The sequence below is a fragment of the Diceros bicornis genome, unplaced genomic scaffold, assembly GCF_020826845.1.
Source record: "Diceros bicornis minor isolate mBicDic1 unplaced genomic scaffold, mDicBic1.mat.cur scaffold_241_ctg1, whole genome shotgun sequence".
Classification (NCBI taxonomy): domain Eukaryota; kingdom Metazoa; phylum Chordata; class Mammalia; order Perissodactyla; family Rhinocerotidae; genus Diceros; species Diceros bicornis.
The window spans coordinates 403,744-408,727 of record NW_026691121.1 but is presented as its reverse complement, the minus strand read 5'-3'; the positions used below and the strand labels follow the sequence as shown (position 1 = coordinate 408,727).

At 54.7% G+C, this 4,984-nt stretch overlaps 1 pseudogene; it reads right to left on the bottom strand.

Annotated features, from left to right (window-relative positions):
• Positions 1-3,062: 3,062 nt before the first annotated feature.
• On the bottom strand, positions 3,063-4,319 carry LOC131402727 (actin-like protein 9; annotated as a pseudogene).
• Positions 4,320-4,984: the final 665 nt, after the last annotated feature.

Genomic DNA, 4,984 nt, shown 5'->3' with positions numbered 1-4,984 from the left:
TGCAACTCTTTTGGCTATTCCCAAGTAAATTCAATTTCAGATGAAATAACAGGCAAATTTGCTTTTTAAGTTGACACTACTATATCCACTGAAAGGTCTTAGAAGCAATGATACTCCAGAGGCACTGAGCATACCTAGTGTCCAGCTCTTGGTTTTTAAGACTATTTACCACTAAAAAGAGCAAAGTACTCTATGCACTAATAATAGAATAATCTCCAGTATATGTTAAAGGAAGAAAGGCAGAGAAAAATGCATAGAGTACTACAATGTTTTGTATAAGTAAAAGGGGAAATGAAAATATATTTGCTTGCATTTACTTAAAGAAAATCCAGAACGCTAAGAATGCATGATAAACCAATAAAAGTAATTACCTATAGGTGGCTAGAGGAAGGAGAATGGGATGGAAAGAAAAGAAGGTGAGGGCAAGACTTTGTAAGGTATATCTTTTTATATCACCTTAGTTTTGGACCAAATGCAAAGAAGAATTCTAATTAGATTTTAAACATTTGAGTATTTTATAAAAAATTGAGTAATTTCATTTTTAACCCGAAAGTCTTCCTGACTCCTTGTGGTGACAACCCAAGCCCAGGAAAGCCCACTGGCAGGTCTTCTGCACAGCGGAGGCTGATGGAACCTGTCGGTACCAGGTCCACACGGTACTCACCTGCTCACACAGAAATCCACGGATCAACGAGGACAGGTGGACCCTGAGCCTGGTTTCACCTCAAACTTGAGCTCCATGGATGCTTTTCTTGGCTGAGGGGGGAAAAAAGCACAGAGGTTGCTTTTGAGACCTTTTATAGGGAGTAATACAGCTGATGGATGGGAAGCCACCCCATTCACTTTTCTTTTTTGAATTTACTGATTTAACTGTAACTGTTGGCTGAGACTGGATTTTCCCGATTCCTATCCAGACACCTGCTCCCCACTTAGTAAACTCAGTGAATAAAGGAGACACAATTGCTGTCCCTCAAATGTCGTCTGAGAGTAAGACAGTGACATTAGACATCTTTCGCATGTCCTGTCCTCCATGGTACATCCCAAGTGATGCACTGTGGTTTCCTTAGATTTCAGCCCAGAGCTGGGCACATAGTGGGTGGTCAATGCATGTTTGTGGAATGAATATGTGAATGACTTAAAACCAGAAGTGGAAGAAATTGGGGACGGTGGGCTTGGGAGAGACTAGACTCCAGGGGTGTGTGTGAATACGGGTGGGGGGACCTCTCTGGTGCTCTCAGTGCCCCGGGTAGGGGAGTGGCAAGCAGAGAGCACAGAGGTTTACCTACAACTCCTGGAAGGAGGTGGGATTTCTAACAACAGACTTGAGGTAGTGAGCTCCCCACCCCTGAGAGTGTGCAAATGGGTGGGGCACATTTCTGGAGAGTTCTAGGGGAAATTTCTGTCCAGGGAAGGTTTGGGGCTGGGGAAACCTTAGTCTGGTCTAAATGAGAGCCCTTTGGGTTTGTCAGCAGCCCAAGAGTGGTGGGGGTTTGTGCATCCTCCTCACTTCCAGTTGCATATGGGACTCGGCTTGTCCCACATCCCTTCTGTGTGTGTGTGGCTGGCAGCGCCCTGACCCCGTGGTACGGGGTGGGTCTGCTTTGAGCTCTGGGATGCAGTCGTCATGGTTCTAAATTTGGTGCAGCCCTCAGCCCCTTGAGCTTGGACGCGCTGCCCCCTGGTGAGAAGAAAAAGCAGTTCCTCCTCATCACTTTGTAACCTCTTGGGGGTTCTTGTTTTGGGTTTTTCATATATCTTCTAACATCCTTTTTTTTTTTTTTTTTTTGTGGGAGTCTGAAAACCCCAGGGTGGGGTGTCCTGGGGGTTCATCATGAGTTGACCGTGGGAGACTGTATTTGGGGAGGGAGTTGGGAGGTCAGAACACAGGGGAGGGACCTAGGGCATTAGTGGGGTCATCATGGGATGGTCCTGGGGGCCAAAGCCTTCCTGGGAGGATTCCAGGGCTGAGGACTGGGGTCAGGATGTACACTGAGAGACAGACCATGCAGGGGTATTTTCGGAGGGATGCAGAACAAGGGGCTGGGCTGAGAGCAGTGGCGTCATCCTGGGGGTTTGGGGTTTCAGAACATGGTGTTCTTTGGGGGTACGAATGGGGGATCGGTTGTGGGAGCACCTGGATGGAAAGAGTCTAGGGGAGCAAACTGTGAGGGGAGGGCAGAGTTTGGGGGAGGGGCACTTGGGGCATGGGATTTGGACGAGGGATCCTTTAGTGGGCCATTATAGGGGAGACCCGTGATGGTCAGAACTTGGATTTTTGTGGTGAATGTGGGGTTTCAGCACTTGGGAGAATTTTGGGGGTGCTCGTACTATCAGAGTATAGGAGAACTTTGGTTAAACAGACAAGAGAAAACCAATGAGGGGGTGGATTTGAGGTGCTTAGAACCGGGGATGTCTTGGGAAATGGATCTCGGGACTATGTTTGGGGGGATTAGAAATTGGGGGCAGACTATGAGGGTGCACCTAGGGGTTGCAACACTCATGGAAAGATTCTGGGAGGGGGTTTGGAGTGCCCAGTGCAGTTCCTTGGGGAGGAACAGGGTATGGGGGTGGTTGAGGATCCTTGATGGACATGGCAAGGGGGTGAATTGGGGAGCTTAGAGCCCAGAGGAATCTTGGGGCACTATATATCAAAAGAAATAGATGATGGAGGGGAGATTAGGGGTTAGAATCTGGGGATGTCTTGGGGTTGGGCTTGGGTGGGGCCCCAACCTGAGAGTGCCCTGGGGGACACAGATCATGGAGACGGGTTTGACAGGGTGAGGACATGGTGGTGTGTTGGGCCTTGATCCTGGGGGAGGTGGGTTCAGGGAATCAGAACTGGGGTCTCTCATGGGATGGACCATGGGAGGTGAGTTAGGAGAGGGCAGAACCAAGGATGTCTTTGGAGGCAGATCTCGGTGGGGTGGGCGTGTGGGGTCAGAGCAAGGCGAGTCTGGGTGGGTCCAGGAGTGGACGCGGCCGGGCCCTGAGGGAAGGGAGGACAGAGCCCGCTGGGTAGCGGAAGCTTTACTGCCCACAACACTCCCCACCCCTGCCCCGCGTCAGTAGCACTTTCGGTACACGATGGGGGGCCCTGCTCCTCGTACTCCTCCCGCAGGACCCAGCATGACTGGAAGGCGCGCAGCGAGGCCAGGACGGAGCCCCCGATCCACACCGAGAAGCTCCTGCTGGGCTGGGCCGTCACCACCGCGCGGGCCTCGCAGGGCAGACCGCGCAGCAGCTCCGCGCGGAAGCGGCCCTCGAACCCCGCGAAGAGCGAGGAGCCCCCGCAGAGCAGCACGTTCTGGGCCACGTCCGCCCGCACCTCCAGGGGCACCTTGAGAAGACTCCGTGTGGCCATGGTGGGGACGCCCACGGGCGACAGCCCTGGGATCGCGGGCGGGCTGAAGAGCAGCTCCGGGCACTGGAACAGCTCCTTGCCCAGCGTGACCGTCCGCCCGTCCGGCAGCTCCAGCCTCTGCCGGTCTTCCTGCTCGGGCCGGGCCTGCTCCTGGAGCAAGTCCGCCGCCACGTAGCAGTAGCGATGCTTAATGTCCTCCACGGTGTCCAGGTCCTGCTGGCCCAGCTGCACGCCGGAGCCGAGCAGCATCTCCGGCAGGAAGGCCGTCAGGTGGGTGCCCGCCAGGTCCAGGCGCTCCGTGGCGTGGGGCAGCTTGTAGCCCTGGAAGACCCGCACCGTGGAGGTGACCCCGTGGCCCGTGTCCACCACCAGCCCGCTGACCCGCCCATGCGCGTAGACGGACAGGACAGCATGGACTGGGAAGCCACGTACATGGCGGGGGAACGCAGCGACTCGAAGGCCATCTCCACCAGCTTCTCATGGTTGGTGGCGGGGCTGAAGGGCGGGTCTGAGAAGAGCAGCGGGTGGTCCTGGCTGGCCACGCGGAGGTCGTGCTCCAGCAGGTGGCGCCAGATGAGCTCGGCCGCGCTCCAGTCCACCACGATGCCGCTCCGCACCGGCTGCACCAGCGTCAGCTCGGGGCGCGCGCGCGCGGCCTCGCCGATGAAAGTCTCCAGCGCCTGCTGCCCGGTGGGGGCCGGCCTCTGGGGCTGGCAGCCCACGATGGTGGCCACGGTGTAGTGGGCCTCGCCTGCCCCACCAAGCCCACCTTACAGGTGCCTGTGCCCGTGTCGATGACCACCGCTCCGGTCTTTGGTGGCAACCTGTCGCCCACCGTGCTGGGGGCTGGTGTCCTGCTGCAGGCCTTGTTTCCCAGGGTTGAGCAGGGTGTCAGGCCAGACCTGGGGGTCTCTGGAGAGGACTGGGGCTCCAAGGGGGTGGAGTGATTTGCATCCATGGCTGCAGGTGGCCGGGTGGCCTGCTTGGCAAAGCTGACCCCTTTCCTCTGGGGTGCAGAGGTGTGGGGGGAAAAGGTGAGGCCGGGCCTGTGGCAGGCACAGGCAGAGAGGGAGAGGGGCCGGCCAGTGGTCTGTGACATCACCCTGCCCTCTGCCCCCTTTAGAAGACGTCACAATGAAGGGGTGGGGATAGGACCCCTCCTTGTCCCAGAAAGCTCCCAGGACACTTATCTATTCTGGATTCCCCTGAAAGTGCCAAATTTGGAGAAGGAGGAGGATAGAGAGTTCCTGAGGAGGCATGTCTGACCCAGCTCCCTGATCCAGAACCCAGTAAGACCCAGGAATCTTTCTCTTGGTGCCTTGTCTTGAAGTTATTTACAGCGTCCTATGGGAGAGCTGGCCACATGCCTCCTTAGAATATTAAAATATTAATCCTTAGAATATTCATCAGAAGGTGATCAGCTAGTGTGGCTTTAGAAATATACTAAATAACAGCGCCTTATCCATCACATTCAAACTTGGTTGTCATTTTTACTTTTTAATTCAAAACAGGCTGAAAAACACAGCATGAGAAAATGAAGTCACCCATAATCTTACCACTTAAAACTTATGTAAGGGAAAAAAAATAGGGGCTGGCCCAGAGGTGTAGTGGTTAAGTGCAGGC